The sequence below is a fragment of the Diabrotica undecimpunctata genome, chromosome 1 (genome assembly GCF_040954645.1).
Source record: "Diabrotica undecimpunctata isolate CICGRU chromosome 1, icDiaUnde3, whole genome shotgun sequence".
Classification (NCBI taxonomy): Eukaryota; Metazoa; Arthropoda; class Insecta; order Coleoptera; family Chrysomelidae; genus Diabrotica; species Diabrotica undecimpunctata.
In genome coordinates this window covers 120328329-120348809 of record NC_092803.1, presented here as the reverse complement: position 1 = coordinate 120348809, position 20481 = coordinate 120328329, and the positions used below count along the sequence as shown (strand labels likewise).

Genomic DNA, 20481 nt, shown 5'->3' with positions numbered 1-20481 from the left:
CTAATAACAGAGATAGAGCTAGACACACCAAACAAAACTTCATCATAGACCACCCCACAATTTTGAGACAGTAAACAAGTTTACGTACCTGGGTTGCCACATAACAAACGATAATAACATATCTGAAGAAGTAGAACGGAGGATACTGCTAGCGAGCAAATGTTACTTTGGGCTAAACATGGACCATCTCAAAAACAGATCAAAATCATATGCTCGTCTTCGAAAGGAAGATACTAAAAATACTAAGAATAATAATCGGCGCAATCTATGATAATGGTATTTAGAAGAATAGTCTTTCAGATAATGTTTTAAGTTTATAAATATATTCTTCTAAAAATTTGAGACACATACTCATAATTTTGATATATCATAGCTAGGAATACCAGGGAACCCACATAGGGGATTCTATCGCAGTATCATGACTAGTCACAAATTTTAAACCATTAGACATTTTCTGAAATCTCTTTTGGTAAAATCATCGTTTATTCCAAGAAAAAATTTACGAATTATAGTCAAAAATTTGAATAAATATGTTCATTATACATTCAGACGTTTTAATATAAGAGATGTGCCACAGTTAAAAGATTATCACAAAATTCAACTTAGTGGAAAATAAATCTCATATGCTTCATAAGGATGTGGTAAAATAATTTGATGACAACAAATAGCCAATGTATTCGGTTCTATTCAGTATACAACTTCAAATAATAAATACCTAAAGTAACCTAATAAATTTGATTTAATTTAGTTAATCCTTAACTAAGTTAATATTATCTGTTTAGATCCTCTTTCTCCAACGTTATTATCAAGCTGTTAACATCGCAGCTCTCTTTGCTCACTTAACTAAAATATCACCTTCTTCTTGACTGGCTTTACAAATCGGGGTGAGTCATCGCCGAATCCACTATAGCCCTCCATTGTCTCTGATCTTGTGCTTCCATTTCCCATTGTTGTACCCCAATCCTGGCTCAAACATCATCCTTTCATCTTTTTTTGGGACAGCCTTCTGATCTTCTATCGTCTGGTTTCTCAAAAACACTGTTTTTAGCATTTTGTCTTCCTCTAATCTTACCATATGATCTGCCCATCTTATCCGGTTAGCTTTTATATGTCTGACGATGTTTTCAGTACCATACAGTCACCAATTCAGGATTGCGGCGTCTTCTCCACTCTCCTGTCAATTCTTCTCTTTCGAGGGCCAAATCTCATTATGAAAACCTTTCTTTCAAAAACCAGCAGTTTATTTATTTCCCGCTGATGTAGAGTCCATATTTCACATCCATATGTAAGAACTGGGCGAATTATTGACTTGTACAGTCTTAATTTAGATTTTCTTTTTAGCATCTTAGATCTTAATAATGATGATAGGGAGTATAATGCTCTATTCCCTACAGCTATCCTTGCTGAGACCTCTTTTTCTATGTGGCTGTCATTTGTTATTACCGTCCCCAGATATTTAAACTCTTGCACTGCGTCGACGTTGTGGTCATTAATAGTTATGTTCTGCCTAACTCTTGGTCTTGAATTTTTGGTTACTAGCATGTATTTTGTCTCCTCTTTATTTATTCGAAGACACATACTACCTGTTTCCTCCTCGAGTTGTGAAAACACTTCTGTCACGTCTCTTGTAAAATAAGCGACTGCATCTAGACAATCAGCAAAATCTAACAATAGTTTTAATCCTCCATTCCAAAATCCCACGTCACCTTAGACGATATTTTACTTATTGAATATTCTAAGGCAAAATTAAATAGCAACGATGATAAGAGTTCTCCTTGTCTAGGTCCTGATGTTATACCTACTAAATGGCATCCATCTTCTGTTTCTTACCTTTACCTGTGCATATGAAACTGTCACGCACATTTGAGTTAGCTCCACTAATTTTCTTGGTATTACCATTTATAGCATTGCTAGCCATAGTCCACTTCTTTTTACCGAATCATAACATCATCATCAGTTGACGCTACAGCCCTTCGTGAGCCCTGGCCTGCCTCAAAACATTCTTCCATCCTTCCCTGTCGAATGTCTGTCTTCTCCCTCCCCTAACTCCGATCTCCCTTAAATCGTCCTGCACATCGTCCAGATATATGAGTTTAGGTCGCCCCCTCTTCTTCTTCTTCCGACTTATAATTAATTCTACCAATCCTTTTGGTATTCCAAATTCGAGCACAGCCGAATATAACTGAGCCTGTCAACAATATCGTACGCTGGCTTAAAATCTTCGAAGATGCAATGTCAGTCTTATGTCGTACTCCGTTGTTTTTTCTAATATTTGTCTGATGGATAATATGTAATAGTTTGTGAAAGAGGGTTACAAATGTTTGACCACCACATTTAAATATTTCTGCGGGTAGGTTATCTGCTCCGGATGACTTGTTTCTGGCTAGAGACTGAATTGCTAGATTAATTTCTTCCAACGTAACGGTAACGTTGGTAGCTCAGTTTCCTCCTGTTCTATCGGTCGAATCATATACTTGCTGGAAATCTACGAATATTTGGTGTACATCTCGGTTGAATTCCCAGCTGTTCCAATATTTGTCGGATCGTAAATATTTGATCTATTGTTGCCCTTCCAACACGAAAGTCGCATTGGTAGTCGCCTAGAATATCTTCCGAATACAAAGTGAGCATCTTTAGCAAGATAATTGATAGAACTTTACATGCTGTGTTAATAAGCTATATGCCTCTATAGTTTTGAAATTGAACTTTATCCCCCTTTTTATATATGGATATTATAACGCTTTCATTCCATTCCTTAAAAATTTTCTGTTATTGCCATACTCTCAGAATAATGTCATACAATTTTTGATGTAATTTGGTGAAACGTTTCCTCCTTTTTTACAAATTTTCCATTTATACCATCATTTCCTGGCGCTTGGTAATCTTTAAGAGATTCTATCACATCATTTACTTCTTGAAGTGTTGGTGCTGGTATTTCCACATCTGCAGAATGGAAAGTAATATCTGCTTCCTCCATTTCACATTTAATATTTAGTTAATTCCGAAAGTATTCCTTCCATCATTCGGCGGTTTATGTTTTTATCATTACTAGTTCACCTGCTTCATTTCTCGTAGCTTGTGCTGTCCAACCTTGTCTGACGGTCTTCACTTCCTTAAAGAATTTCCTTACCTGATTTCTCTCGCCACTTATGTGCATTTCTCGTATTTGCTATTCTATACAGCTCCTCTTTTTAGTTCTGAGTAGTTGCTTTGTCTGTGGTCTGTTCTGTGAAAATCTGCTTTGTTCTCATCTGCAGGCATTTGTAGCATTTTCAATCTTGCATTGTTTGTCAAACCATTTCTGTTTTGGGCGAGTCCTCTTTTTCCAATGGTGGTTTCCTTCTCTGCTTGTTCTATATCTGATGCCACTCGCTCTGATGCTTGTTCCAAGTCTACATTATGCTCTTCCTCTCCTAGCAATTGGAATATATTGCTTATGGCTACTTGGTAATCCAGTTCTTTATTTGGTGTTTGAAGAGCTTCTATGTCCCATCTTTTTCTTTGTTCTTGTTGTTACAGCTTCTGTACTGATATTCGTGTTCTAAACTTAGATTTTACCCCAAAGTGATCACTATCGCTTTCTGCTTCTCTCATACTTCGCGAATTAATAATGCTACTAGAGTTTGATGGAAAGGCGCATAGTTCCGAGTTAAAAAATAAATATAAAAAGAAGAAAAACCACTGTATTCCCTGTGAAATATAAAATATGATAGATTAACATTTGTAAAACTGGTATTAAAGGTAATCACCCTTCTATACCCGACCACACCATAGTGTTAGAATAAGCCTGGTAACAATGTATAAAATTTTCTGCAATCTAAGAAATGGCGAACGTCACAAACGTTTAAAACGTTATATCGAAAAGCGTTAGGGTTTTATTGGTGTTTATTCTTTTTAAGATTATGTTGTAGAAAACCAAATTAAACAACAAGCGAACTATATTTAATAAATCCTAGCAAATTATGGCCTACGCAGATGATCTGGATGAGCTGCCTAAATAAATAGGAAAAAAAGAGAAATGATAGATTTAGAACCCAACAATATAAAAAGAAATACTGATCACAACTTTACCGACGACAACAGTCGTTTTGAGACAGTTAACAAATTCAAGTATTTAGACTTATGACCAATAAGAACTCCATAAAAAAAGAAATAAAAGAGGAAAATCAGTAATTTGGGCTAAGTAGACAAATTAAAAGTAGAAACTAAACCAGAAAACAAAGCATAACAACAAAATAATCTCTAGAAATTTTACCAGCGCTGACATACAGATCCAAGACATGGACCATCTCCAAAATAGATAAAAACCTTTTGCTTTGGGACCTTAAAAAAGATGCAAAAAGTTTACCACTTTTCCCCTGGGGCTTCCTCCTAAAACCCCCATCGTAGGGGGTAAAAGCGCAAAAAAATCGATTTACCAAGAATGTGTACTTACGCCATAGAAAAAAATGTTTTAAATAAAAAATGTAGCTGAGATAATTTTGAATAAAAATATTTATTGGCACTTTTGTGTAAAATAAACCATTCTCTCAGAAACAAAGCTTGAAGGGACCGGCGATTTTGATTATCAGTTGCGTGCGCAAAATCAATGTTAAATAAAATTTGTATTAACTCGACAGTATAAGTTCGATATCTTTTGATGTAAGTATTGTTTGATTGATTACAATTTTTGTATTTTGCTGCAAATAGAGTTAGTGTCTATAAATATGTTCAATCAATAAACGTTACGCGATTTTTGCCATTTTTTACGATTCTCGTGAGATCAATGAAATTTATCACTTTCATTGACCGGTCGTAGTAAAATTTCCATTCTTAGAGAACAATCTTCAAAAACTATAACACGAAACTTCAATTCTGAGTTGTAACAACAAATATGTGGCATTTAAAATATGACTATAAAACACAGAATTTAAACTTTTACATTTCAAACGATCGCACGTCACTGGGAATACATCTAAGAAGACGATTTGAGTATACTTTCTAGCAGACGTTAGGTACTTTTGAAAAACGTACTCGTGTAATTGAAAAACAGCGGTTTTAAATATTTTAGATCGTTTGTAATGGAAAAGTTTAAATTCAGCGTTTTTTTATTCATATTTCAAATGACTCGCATTTGTTGCAAAACTAAAATTTCATGTTATAGGTTTTGTATTAGATTAATTGTATTGATCTCATGAGAATCATAGAAAATGGCAAAAATTGCGCCACGGTTATTTATTTAACATATTTATAAAAACTGAGTTTATTTGCGGCATAATATAAAAATTGCATACGCAATGCAATACACACATATTGCAAAAAAACTCATCTTGATTTTTATCGATAGGACACTAGGATCAAAAAATATCGAATTTTTACCGTCGAGCTGATACAATCTTTATTGAACATTGATTTCGCTCCCGTAACTGACATTCAAAATCACCGATCGCTTCAAGCCTTGTTTCTGAGAAAACGGTTCATTTTATTTATGAGCTGTGAAAAAAATGCTTATGTTTGTTAAAAATTAACTTAGCTACATATTTTATTTAAAACATTTTTTTCTATGGCGTACAGATTTTTAGTAAATCGATTTTTTTCCGTTTTCCCTCTCTCCGAGGGGGTTTTAGGGGAAAGCCACGGGGGTAAAAGTGGTAAACGTTTTGCAACTTTTTTGGCGTCCTAAAATTGATATTCTTGGCAAAATTCAGCTTGTTCGTATGCTTTTTAGAGGTTCAGTGGCATTTTCGTAGTATCAACAGATATTAGGCGGAAAAGACGTGGTGTATCTCATAAAAAAAGTAGACTCAAATGTGCAGGACATCCAGTACGATCACAACAGAACAACCCTCTCAGACGAATTTTTCTATCAAAGTCCATGGCAAATAGACAGATAGATAGTTAGCCCGAAACTTAATAAAAGCTTACTAGGGTTATAGCTTAACCAATGTAAGTATTAATATAAAGATTGTTTTGAAGTGTATACAAAATAAAAAAATGAAGAAGGCCTAAGGAAAGAGTTACTTTTATGTATAAGTTAAATAAAAAGTAAAAAGTGCAGTGTGGAGGAAATAGCAAAGTAACCAGAAACAATGGAAGTAGATTGAAGAAAAAGAACTAATAGCTGTTAAGTTTTTATAGTTTACTAACGATACACTAATATCTATCATTTGGAAGTAATAACGGAAAAGCCAATAAATCATATACACATGTCGATGGCATAAGAGTTTTCGTGGAAATCCTACAGGTGTGATCATTTATTGAATATGTATTTAACCGCAAATTTATAAACTTGTGTAAACTTTATATTGTTTCAGTAATATAAACTGTGTTTAGTTTTTGGGTTTTTATTGTTAGAAAGATGTTTATTAAACAGTAAAATAAAAATGCTAATATACAAATGTACAAGATAAGGGAGTCTCTGGGAAATCTATAAAAACCGTTAGAAGCCTGATAATCAGGTGATATGTGCAGAGTCACTTTATTCAAATAAGTTGCAGTATTTCTCACGTTTGCCTCTTCTTGTATAATTTTACTATTTTGAAATTAAATATTCTTCTTTCCTCTTTAAGTCATATTCATGTTTTTCTTTAACGTGTTTTTAATTTGTTCTTCTTTCATTAAATCCCAATCAGATCAACTCTTTTTTGGTTGCATTACAACAAATATTTACAAAGCATTGTTTATTAAATGGGGGCGATTTGATGAATGTTACGAATACCTTGAACTACCCATACCACCAGCATAGAAGCTATGTACCAAAAGAGCAGAGAACATGAGCTGGTTAAAATCATACAAATACGGAAAACGGCATATAATTAGTCATGCAATACGACTTAATAGATATACAGTTGATATCAGAGTGTAATAACGAAGGTAGGCAACGGGGCTAGGGCGCAGAGAGTGCTCCTGGCAAAAGGAATTCCGAGATTGGTAGATTTGGGTTCAAACGCTTTATTACGGAAACCCCAAATTAGAAAAGATTTGCCGAAATTGTAGCCCATATTCGATATGAAAGCATTTGAAATAAAAAGAATTTCTATTACTTTAATCAGTGACTCGTCTTGATAATTTTCTTTATGATATCTATCCTTAGAGAAATTATAAAGCAGAAAAACAGAAAAGGTGAAACAACATCTAACAGAAATAAATTCTTACAACAGTCTGAGAATTCTACCGAAAACTTTATAAAAGTCAATAAAAAATACAAAGCAAATCCTAATAATTGGGAATAGTTAACCAGGGCTTAGAGGACATACCAGTGATTACTAAGGACGAAATAAAACATGCGCTCAAAAAAATGAAAAATGTGAAAGCATCCGAAGAAGATGGTATAATAATGGAGGCTATTGTTGAAGGCTTATGCTAAAGTTGGAGGAGAAGTTCTCCACGAAAAAATTTAAAGTCTATTTAACTTATGACTATAGACTATAGACCTACAAGTCTCCTCTTCCATGTTCCATTCGTATACACTTTTTACCAAAATAGTCATCTGTAGAATAGAAAATAAACTAAACTGAATATCAACTAATAGAACAAGCCGGTTTTCGCCCAGGTTTCGGTACCAATGATCATCTAATATGGCTAAAAACCTTAATAGAGAACAATATAGAATACAATCGTCCACTAGTACGTTTTTGTTTACTTTTAAAGACTTTCGCTAGAATCAAACTGAATAATCAGGGCTCTAACCCAGTGTCATGTGAATTACACATACAGCCGCTTAATTTATAACCTCCACAAAAATCAACAGTAAGTGTGCAACTCCATCAAATAACTAACGACTTCCCGTTGGATAGAGGTGTTAGACAAGAAGACACGATGCCACACAAGCTCTTCACAGAAGTTCTGTATTATGGTTTCAGAAAACTTAATTGCTACAAGACCGGGTAAATATCGACGGAAAATGCTAAACAACCTTCGATTTGCCAAAAATATTGTCCTTATTGCAGATGATTTAATGTCAAAGAAATATCAATATTAGAAATTAAACTTACAGACTGCGTTAACAACGAAGAGATTCGCAGAAGAACGGGAATATAAGACATCATAGAAAAAATATCAAGGCTACAATGAAGATTTGCAAGATATGTAGCATGGTTCAACAATGATAGGTATATGGAATAAGAGATTGTTGGGATAGAGACCTCGTGAAGATAAGAGAAGCCAGGGAAGACTGTCGGTCTAATCGATAAACGACATACTGAGAAGAGAGCATAACTGGATGCCAATTGCGCAAACAAGTATTTCCTGGAGGCGTATGGAGAAGGCTTATGCCCGGCAGTGGAGGGAAGAAGCTGCTGGATAATGATGATCTCTCCTTGAATCTCTACTCGGAACTATTTATTGCAGTTTTTTTCTCAAATTCCATATTAGTGGTTTCCAATATTATTTAGAATTTACTATTTTTGGGTCAGTTTGCCTAAGACCGCCCGGTACAAATAAAAACAATGGCTGAAAATATTACATATACAATATACCTATAAGTAACCAAAAGTTATGGCAAGATACCAACTGATGACACATGCTTGTAAAGTTTTATATGCTTATATATCAAAACTAAGTATATAAAGTATAATATTGTTGCTCTTTTGAAAAGTTAAACAATTAAATGAAAATAATTAATTAATACCATTGTTTGTCTTTTCAAAAAAAACAACATTAATATACTTTTAAGCTAACTTCTAGACACAACAACATCTAGTATAGCTAGTTTCAAATGCAGTGGCGAGAATTTCTCGAAACAGCAAAGCCTAACATAACGAAGCAGTGGCGTTCCAAAAAATACTTATGATTTACAATAGATTAAATTGTTGAAGGTTAGTACAAAATAGAAACAATGTATTAAAAATATATATATTAAATTATATCTGGCAACATTTTCGTTTATTTGAGCACGTATTACAATATTATTTCTCATTGGTAAAAATTGTTTTAATTTTAAAACCATTATTATTTTTAGTATTATTACTCAAATAACTTATAAATAGTAGATAAACATTGGAAACATAGGAATCATTGATGAGTACATCCTATCATAATGTTATATTATGTTATTCACTTTTATATTAAGATCCATTATCGTCCTTGTTGGAATCATTTAAATTAATTATTATCTCTTCAGTAATTACATGCGACGTTCATTTTACAAGTAATTATTGTTGTTCTCTTTTTCCATGGTGAATTTAATTAGTTCTTCTTTATTGTTTGTGTCTTCTGGTCTGTGAGGCCAAATGGTGAATACATAATCTACATATCTCCACCATATATGCAACCAAAGTTTACAGAAAACCAACTCAGACGAAGAGATGCAATAACCACTTACATACCTGCTTTAATAAAAATGCCAAAAAACACACCAAAGGTTTTGACAAAAAATGAGTTCCTAGTGTCATTCAAAACCAACATTCAAAACATACAACACACTGAGATCTATCCTGTACAAAACCAAACCCAACAACACAAGAAATATCAAAGAACTGCCTCTATAAAATACCCTGTGAATGCAACAATTTCTATGTGGGAGAAACCGCAAGACCACTAAGTGTCAGGAGAAATGAGCATGAAACATACATCAAGAACACAGACTTCGACATATCTCAGATATGCAAACACGCCTGTGATAAGGAGCACAGAATACAATGGAGAAATGCATCAATAATCATGAAAGAAACAGACATGGAAAAGAGAAAAGTCAAAGAAACAGCTTTTATCCTAATTCATGAAGAAAAATATATAGCATATCCATCAGCAGAATGTAGCAGGCTTTGGTTGCAAATACCAACAATAGCGGTTTAAAGAAAGTCGCAGATATATCATCTGCCATTATACGCAATACATACGCAACACACAATACACAAACATAGTATCTATGTAAACACACATTACACAAACAAAACAGTCAGAATTTGATATTCTGACGGTAAAAACACCACCCTTAGATTTTTTTCTACCAAAGACAGGGTATTGCCTATAAGATGGAGGCCAAGAAAGTCAACCATTAATTTTGCAAAACATAACTTGTTAGTTATACATTTTGGCAGAATTTTTAAACTAATCTTTTTTTAACGACTTCTAAAGTGGAAATCGAAACGTTAAACGTTAGTTAAAAATGTAGTTTACAATACAATCAATTGTGTGATCATATAAACATAATATTTAACATCTTTTAAATTTTTTGCTTAGAAAAAAGTAATACGTATATCATAAATCATACAAATCATTATACCAAATCGGTGCAAATCCTTGCGCCTATGCTGATGATATCTATATTGTTGGGAAAACAGAAAATGCTCTACGAGAGGCAATGTAGCACTAAAAGAATCGACTACAAAAATGGGTTTGGTTTAATATTAAACGCCAACAAAACGAAGTATATGAAAATAAGCACGCAAACACAAATCCTACGGCCACTTGTTATAGAAAACGACGTCATTGAAGCAGTGAACGAATTGATATACCTTGGACCGCTCTTTAGCACTGAAAGCAATGCTAAAAACAATACTAAACAATAATATGCCCAGTCCTAACATATGGTTTAGAGACCTGGACTCTAACAAAAATTAATGAAAACATGTTAGGATGTTTCGAAAGAAAAGCACTAAGGCGAATCTATGGAGCGGAAAATATATTAAAATAGGACATCTGAAGTTGATAGGGCACGTAATGCGGATGGAACAAAATGACCCAGCTAGAAAAACGATCCTTAATAGACCAATTCGTCAGAGAAGAAGAGGAAGACCCAGAAAGAAGACATACGTGCACAATACGTGCTTGGCGGAGGAAGGCAATGGATAGGGACGACTGGAGAGAAATTCTTGAGGAGGCTAGGAATCATGCGAGGTTATAAAGCCAGAATGATGATGATGATGATTTAGAGCGTAGTTTAAAGATCTGTTACCAGTGTATAATATAACAATGACAAGGATCTAAATAATAATTTTCTACAGCAGGGCATAATGAATCCGAGTTGTGGCTCTATTGATAATTTGTCAGATATGTTTTATTAAATTTCAACCGAGAGTCCATGACTATACGCAGGTTTAAAATTAACTCTTTTTGCTTATATACTTGTAAGTATACCAGTATTGAGTTCACATACATACAAAGTCTAGAGGGTTATCTCGATGTGAAAAACACCTTAACAAATTTATTTAAGTTAAGTGTGTTTAAACAAGCTATCAGTTTTGTTATTTATTGGTCTATATTATGTTTACATTATCTGCGCACAGTATAAGTAAATAATTCCCATAGTGGGACTCTTGTGGTACACCACAGTCTGCATGAAGATTTTTTGATATAACACCATTTAGTCTAACACACTGTCAGCAATTTGGGAGAAAGGTTTGGAACCAAAAGACGAAGTATGTTTAAACTAAGTAATAATATTAAATTACTAGAAAAATTCATCATTATGATGTTACCAGTTTGTCAATTATTTTAGGGGTAGGTACAGTGGACTGTCATCGAATTTTCATCGAATCCGCTGGAATATTGACGGGAAAGGGAAAAAAAGAAATATTTAAATAAACAGGAATTGTGATTTGCTTATCAAAATTTTGCAAATAAATTTGATTATTTTTGTTAGCGTTTGAATCATTGAATACATTGTTTTTAAGTAATTGTTAGTTTCTTAATTTGTTTATGTGTAAACAGAATTTTTTGTATTTGTGAGAATTATGTTTTACGGAATGGATATAATAATTATTGTAACATTCAGCATGAAGAATTTTACAATGAGAACGCAGTTCAGACAAGTTTAGTTAGTCTTGTTAGCTTTCGGTTTGCTTAAACTTTTTACGATCAATAATTATTTGGATTAACATCAATTTAAAATGTAGGATGAACGAGATAGGAAAGCATTATGAGCATATCAATGTTTTACATCTAGTAAAAAAGAAAATACCTTCATATATATATATATATATATATATATATATATATATATATATATATATATATATATATATATATATAAAAGCTAGTAGCAGGCCGTTTCAGGCTTATAGCTTAGTAATTCTTTTCCATCTCCTTCTGTCTCTAGCTTCTTTCCTCTAAAACCTTTACTTTTAAAACGCATCTTGATTTTTGTCGATAAGACACTTGGATCAAAAGATATCGAATTTTTACCGTCAAGCTTATACAAATTTTATTGAACATTGATTTCGCGCACGTGACTAACATTCAAAATGATGGTCAACATTGTTTGATGCGTTGTTTCCGAAAGAACGGTTCATTCTACACAAAGAGTGCTAATAAACATTTATTTTGTTTAGAATTATCTCAGCTATATTTTTTATTTGAAATATTTTTTTCTACGGTGTACAGATTCTTGGTAAATCGGTTTTTTTGCGTTTTTGCCCCCCTACGAGGGGCATTTTAGGGGTAAGCCCAGGGGTAAAAGTGGTAAACTTTTTTGCATCTTTTTGGAGTCCCAAAATTAATTTTTTTTGTCAAAATTCAGCTCGTTCGTATGATTTTTAGGGGTTAACTCTCTGACGACTGGACTACAATAATTTTCAAAAGAACTAGGTACAGCAGATAACAGAAATGCTACAAGAAAATAGTTTCTGAAGCACTTTAAACATTTTGTTTCTAATCAATGTCATTAAATTGACAGGAAAATGCACTTTTCAAACAAAAATTTATTTTGTAAGTATTAGCCATTTTTATATTTTATTCGTTTATATCTTAGGCACATTTCCGTCGATAAAGTGCATCATATTAAGATTCAGTACCTTTCTTTTGCCTACCTTTAAAAAAAGAAAAACAGTTTTGAGCCCAACAAATACAAAATATGGGATATACTCACATACTTACAGCGTGTCTACTTAGTTGGCAACATGAAAAAATAGTATATTGTTTTATTAGAAGTAAAAATGATACTTTTTGTAGCGAGGCTGTACGTTTGAAGGACGAGCGTAGTGAGTCCGACATTAAGCCGAGGTACAAAAAGTCATTTTTATTCCAAATAGAACATATTTTTTTTTCACACGTCGCAAATAATTTTCATGTTACTATAGTTATTTCTATTGATTGTCACTTTGACAAATAAGAAAAATTATCGATTTTTGCGCTACTCATTAAGTTTGGTGAATGTTTGTGCTTATTGTCGCCCAAAAGTACGAGTATTATGTCTGATTTCGAAGATCCCACGGCATCGCGTATTCTTTTGTGTACTGCAAAGATTGTAACCGAATGATTGTTTACGAAGCTTTTGAGCTTTTGACTTTTACACTTTTGTGCCTAGGTGCTGGTATTCCCTTTGAAAACATAAAAATTAAAAAAAAATAATAATAAAGAATTGCTTGCTTGTTGTATTAAAATCAACTATAACAAAAGTCATTTAACTTTACTCTCTGTATATAGGTGTCCGAAAGCTAAAACTAACACCGAAGATTGGGATAAGTTATTTTCTCAATTAAAACACCCTTGTATCATTGGAGGAGATATGAACGCACATAATTCTCTGTGGGGCTCATCTAAAAATGATAAAACAGGTCATCAAATTGTGGAGACAATTCAGAATCTAGATTATGTGGTAATGAATAATGGACAACCAACTTGCCAAACGAGACCAGGAAACACAGATTCCATGATTGATGTCACATTTTGCTCACCTTCTCTCTTTGATAAAATTTCGTGGTCTGTAGATACTGATACTTTGGGATCAAATCACTTCGTTATAAGGGTTGTAATCGATATCTTGGGAACTGATGCGAATATCATTTATCCCAGCAGTAAGTGGAACATTAAAAAAGCCAATTGGTCATTATACTCTCAGTTAATTGAAACCTTATTAACTAACAACCCTCACGCCTACTCAGACACGCAAGAAAAATATAATTTCCTTATTGACTGTATTAATGAAGCTTCTAAACAATCAATTTGTCAATATAAATCATTTAAATGTAAACGTACTCCCGCTCCGTGGTGGGATTCGGAATGTGATGAATCCGTTGCGGAAAGAAAGAAAGCATTAGTAAACTACAAAAAAAATCCTTCTCTTGAAAATTTTTGTAAATGCAAAGAAGTGAATGCTCGTGTCAAAAAATTCCTAAAATTAAAGGCCAAACAAAGTTGGGTTGAATGGTGTTCAAAATTAAATAAACAAACTCCATCTAGTCTTATTTGGAACCAAGCAAGGAAAATGAACAGGAAAAAAGTTAACTTTCCACTGCCTCTAAGTAACACATGGCTAGACGACTTTTTTGATAAAATAGCTCCACCTTACGTAAATAACCAGATAGATGTAATACCATCTGAAACTCTCTCATCTGATCAGAATCATTTTCTCTTAACAACCTTTTCAAGAGCTGAATTAGAGTTTGCCCTTGATAATCGCGTTAGTACCTCACCAGGATATGATGCAGTCAAATATCCTATGATACAAAATTTGCCAGATAACGCAAAAGAATTACTTTTAAATATATTTAACCAGATAATTTTTGAGGGTAAAGGCATAATCGATTTTAAGCGTATTATAGTTGTCCCTATTCCCAAACCGGGAAAAAACCCTAAATTAGCTGAAGCTTACCGACCTATATCATTATTATCATGTATATTGAAGACTCTTGAACGGATGATTAAAATTAGGTTAGATTGGTGGCTAAGGGATCAAAGTCTCTTACCTGCTAACCAACATGGCTTTAAGAAAAGTTATGGAACCTTAGATTCCTTAACAACACTTGTTGTAGACATTCAGAATAGTTTTTCCAGGAACAGTTATGTACCTGCTTTATTTTTAGACATCGAAGGTGCTTACGACTCGGTATCTCTTACAATTCTCCAAGAAAAAATGATTAAATTTTTTCATATTCCAGCGCAGTTTGCTTCTAACGTTGTGGACTTGTACACAAATAGGATAATTTATTTAAAAGACAATCATACTCTTATAGGACCTAGACTTAATAACAAAGGATTACCTCAGGGCTCCGTTTTGAGTCCTATTTTGTTTAACATTTACACAGCAGATCTACACAACATCACTATTACTAATATTGCATTCAATATTGTACAATATGCTGACGATTTCTGTTTGTATACAGAACACAAAAAATATCAGCAATCCATTGAAAACCTGAATGAAGTGTACGCATTCCATAAAAAATGGTTTATAGAAAATGGTTTCGAATTATCCTGCAGTAAATCACAAGTTTGTTTATTTACCAGACATAACTTTCCTAATGCTAGTACAATCAATTTAGGTGGGCACCAATTTTCCCTTAAAAACACAATTAAATATCTGGGAATGATACTCGACCAGAAATTGACCTGGAAGTTACATATTGATGACATGTTGAACAGATGCAATAGGGGATTAAACTTTCTTAAATCAATTAATAAAACTTGGTGGGGATCGGATGTTGAAGTAAGTTTATTATTTTACAAAGCTTACATACGATCTATTTTGGATTACGGAAGTGTTTTGTATGGATCAGCAAGTAATGTACTACTAAATAAAATCAACGTTTTACAGAACTCAGCCTTACGAATATGTTTAGGAGCCATGAGATCCACTCCAGTACAAGCTTTATATTTGGAAGCCTTAGAACCTCCTTTAAATATAAGACGAAGGTTTTTGTCCAAAAAATATTTAATGAAAGTATACTTACTGAACTCATCTCTATACGAAAAGATAGTCACTTTGAATTGCCATGACCTGACAAATAAATATTGGCAAAAAAAGAAATCTCCCTTACTTTGCGAAGCGTATAATCAAAATATAGCACTTTTAAAAAATATAGATAGAACGAACTACATATTCAAAAATTACTCTTCTTTCTTTTTACATACAGATATTATTGTACCAAATTATAGTGAAAATATATATTTAAATAAAAATATTGTTCTATCTATAACAAGCAAATACAAAGAGGCAATAGCTCTATATACAGATGCGTCTAAATCTCCAGATGGAACCGGATGCGCTTTTTTTTATACCATCGGAACATATAGAAAAGAAATTCAAACTGAACCCGGAAACTTCGATTTATACAGCAGAGGCTATTGCAATATATGAAGCTTTATTATATGTAGCTGAAGTTGAGTTTGCCCATATTCTAATTTTGTCGGACTCCTTAGCAGTGTTACAATCCATTGGTAAATATGGACCACCTAACTTACAAGACTGCCCATACATTTATAGAATTAAACATATTATTCAAACTCTTTTAACTAAAGGAATCAATGTACATTTTCTCTGGATTAAAGCACATGCAGGATTTGAACATAATGAATATGTCGACTTATTAGCCAAAGAAAGCATTTTAACCGATACTGGTATTCTACATAAAGTAACGCTTTCTGACAGTATTGTTTCTTGCAAGTTAACATTACTTCGAGAGTGGAGCTACCAGTGGAAGGAATACTCTTTTGTGAACCAAAATAGATACTCGATAATTCAGCCAGATATTCCCAAATTTCCTTGGTACAAGTCTTTTAGAGCTTCCAGGAGGCACATAACCTCCATTATTAGAATACGTTTCGGACACGCATGTTATCCAAAGCACTTATTTAAAATAAAGGTGTTGGATGATGACAAATGTGAGCATTGTGGAGAGGAAAGTGATTTAGATCATATATTTTTTGGTTGTTCTAAAAACAGAGTCTACTCATCCAAACTTATAAATGATTTATTAAAATATAAAATAGCAGCTCCTTGGAATATACTATATTTATTATCACTTGACTCTGTAGATATTTACAACTCCTTAATTAAATTTTTAAAAGACAGCAAATTATCATTATAATTCTCTAAAAATTATTTAGTTAATCTTGTTACCTTTGTCTTAAACCATTTGTATAACTTCCTCCTCTCCGTGACCTAGTGTTGTTGTGTCTTTTATAAATAAATGCCTTGATAGGTCCCTAAGCGAGAAGAGTGTGTCCCTGTTTTCCTAATATCGATGTAATAATTTTTATTTTGATAGGACATTTAGGTAAAAATTATAATGATGACTGTCTTAGTCCTTTTGTGTGTCTGGCTGTATAACGATAAGTCTAAGCCAAAAAAAAAAAAAAAAAAAAAAAAAAAAGCTTTGGGCACGCGGCAAGTGCATTAGGACTTGTGGTAAACGAGGAATAATCAAAATATATGTTGGTTTCTAAAAACCCCCGAAATATCCAACAGAGAATTCAAATTAACAAACATACCTTTGGGCAAGTCAAAGAATTGACATATCTTGCAAACAAAACTGTTCGCAATCTCAAGAAACATTTAAAAAATAAAAATACAAAACGTGCAGTAAAGTTCAATATATACAAGACCTTAATAAGACTGGTTTTGATATATGGGTCTGAAACGTGGACCTTATCTCAAAATGATGAAAAACTTCTTGGTATTTTTGAGAGAAAAATTCTTAGTAAGATTTTTGGGGCCGTAAATGAAAATGGGCTATGGCGTCTAAGATACAACTTTGAACTATCAGTTATACACCGATCCAGATATTGTGAAATTCGTTTAAGTGCAGAGACAGACGGGCTAGAGACATGTGAGCTTATGTCAGATCACGAATACGCGAAGAGATTAACATTGTCAAAACCAGAGGGCACAAGAAGTAGAGGACGACCACGAAGGAGATTTATTGATGATATGGAAGATTGCCTACAGATTCTAAGGGTCAGAAGATGGAGGGAAGTTGCCAGGAATCGACAGGAGTGGCGACTTCTTTGTGAGCAGGCCAAGATCCACAACGGATTGTCGAGCCACTTATGATGATGACTTATAAAAAGTTCTGCATAGTCTAAAACCATCTTATACCAAATTTTATTAATCTTATGCGAGGTATGTCAAAAAATATGATTTTTGCTCAAGGATAAAGTACTTTTATATGCACTTACATCTTTTTAATTAGGAAAAAATTACAAATTTTCAATACAGAACATTTATCATTTTTATTTATTAGAAACATGATCACTTTCCGTTTACCGAGGAGGACAAATTTCAGAAAATCGATGTGTAACTCTTCTAATAAAACGATTTTCAAGGTATCGCCTTACATCTAACCTACTGTGGCATGGGGCACAATCATGCTGAAACCATATTTGTTGACGTTGAAGGAGGAGAACGTTATCAAGAAAATCTTCTAATTCATTATCTAAAAAGAGCAAATAAAGGTGCGCATTCAAAGATTCATGAAAAAAAAGGTTCAATATTTTATTTCCGTAAATTCCACACTACAAATTTGTTTTGATTTTGTATCCATACAGGCCCCCTTTTTAATGGTAAAATCTGAATTAGTATCACTCCGCCGTCGTCAGTTTTGACTAGAAACTGTTTTAATTGTTGCTTCATCCGAAAAAAGAATATATCTTGCTATAAATGGGTCATTATCATGATCTCCTGGCCTTAAAGTATAAATAAATGGGGCTTGTGAAGGTAGAAGCATACAACTTTTGAAGGTAGGTACAGTTAAACCGTATCTTTGTTAATAGGATTTTGCATCGAAGCTGCCTTTTTTGCAAGGATTTTTTAGGATATTCGATTGCTGAAATAACTATTTCAAATTTCATGCAATCATTGGCAACCCGATTGTTGCTTTATTTACTATTAAATTTATTTTTTATTAATAATATTCTTATTGTGATATAGTGAAAATTTTTCTCTGGGTGTCGGTTATTAAAAAATTCTGCTTCTTCACGATAATTCTTATCATTATCACCCACCAATTAACACAATTTAAATTTTATCTTTAGTACTTAATGTTGCTGGAATTTGTAGTAAATTTTAGAATACTTTCTACAAAATTTCGCTAAATACAATTGTCGGGGAAAATTAATTTCAGACCAGGGCCTATAACCTCGTATAGTTTTATTGTAACTGAATAACTCGCAAGTGGCACAAAAACTCGTGCGTATTTGTTTTGTGTTTTGTTTCTTGTTTAAAGAGAAGACCATATATTTTTTATTTCAGCAAAATTAAACATTTCTGACGAAAAATAGGTAATTTTACATGCGACTCGGCATAATTAATTCACGAAAAATTTGTCATGCATATCGGTAACTAAATGCTAAACTGCATTTAAACCCAGATAAAGAAATCTTCACAATGCAAATTTACAAAAGTTTACATTACAACATGAAGCAAAAAGAGACATTCGAGCACAAAAAGATGCACATATGACTGGCAATGAATTCAAAAAGCATTATTTTGAAATTTTTTGAGGCACAAATAAGTTGAAATAAGTTGCTAGAGTCAATAAAATTGAATTAAAAATTAAAAATGGACCTTTACATATTTCATATAAAAAAAGTATATTCATTTCATGATATTTTTAATTTCATATAGACCTATTTGTTATTTTTATAGATTTTATAAACTCACGCGGGATTTATATATAAACGTATTTAAATACATTTCCCAATATGACAAACAATTTCCCCATATTAAATAATTTACCGTTCACCCATAGTTGTGTACTTGTTGAAATAGTTCACTTGAGGAAAATACTTTGCCACCAAAACTGCTGTTGTTAGTTTAAAAATTAGTTTTGATTACTGTATAAATCTAAACTTGAATATAGCCTAAATCTACCAAATGATTAAGAATAAACAGATTTAAATATACCTATCGTTAAACGATACCAAAAAATTTGTAGTTTTTCTAGAAATGCAAATACCCATTATTAAAAACAATTTACATTTGTTGACTAAGGTCTGGAACACGCATAATAAACTAGCGGACTTTCCAAACGTAGCGTTAGTTATTAGAATTTCTCAGAAAATATACAGCGAGTCCCAGTTAAAAAAGTTCTATGAATGGATCGTCCACCAAAAATATTATTACGTCACATTACCCAGATTCTCAATGCCAAATGTCAAACCCACCAGAAATTCGTAGAAGCGACGAAATGTAAGCAAATTCTTAAAAAATTTCAAACCTTTCCGGTTCAAACACTGACAGCATGCATCGCCTGACTTTCACATGTTGTTCATTGATGAATCACTGGTAAATACGTAGTAGCAAGAAAAAAATTTAAACAATTACCGTAAAAAAAGATGAAACGAGACCTCCTGGCGCGATTTATTCAAAAAGTACACGAGGTTTGGAATACAGCATGATGCGCTAGTTAGCCCTTATTTGCGCACTGAATTTAAACCGCACTACTCAACCGTCGGTCGTGAAAAACTCGCGCTTGAACGCAATCCGAATGGAAGTGTAGATTAAACTGCGGTTAGCAACGACTTTCGATAGACTGTGATGTGTAAATCATACAAACATTTAAACAAAGAAAGAGAAACGCACGCGCGACTGTAGAGACAGGTTTCCACTCGTATAAACAGAGGGAATAAGGCTCACTATTGTTTTTAATGGTGTGAGAAAGGATTTTCAACTTAACGCGAAGTATACTTTCCGGAAGAAGGCGGGTTTTGGGCGGGATCTCGATCTTGGATATGCCGAGGTACTGGCTTACTGTCAACTCTATTATTTTGTAAATAATGAAGATAAGAACCAATATTTTGATAGAGGAGGTGTTAAACCAAAAATTATTGTATTCTGGACAG

The 20481-nt window shown here is 33.1% G+C and overlaps 1 protein-coding gene across 3 annotated transcripts in view; it reads right to left on the bottom strand.

Annotated features, from left to right (window-relative positions):
- LOC140452947 (uncharacterized) overlaps positions 1 to 20220 on the bottom strand; it is a 225378-nt gene extending 205158 nt beyond the window's left edge. Inside the window, exon 1 of one of the 3 annotated variants that reach the window (XM_072547276.1) lies at positions 19964 to 20220. The gene's annotated coding sequence lies outside the window, so the exon portion shown is untranslated. Of the gene's footprint in view, positions 1 to 19856 lie in introns of all 3 variants that reach the window. The other 2 variants (XM_072547268.1, XM_072547265.1) reach the window with 2 other exon arrangements.
- Positions 20221 to 20481: the final 261 nt, after the last annotated feature.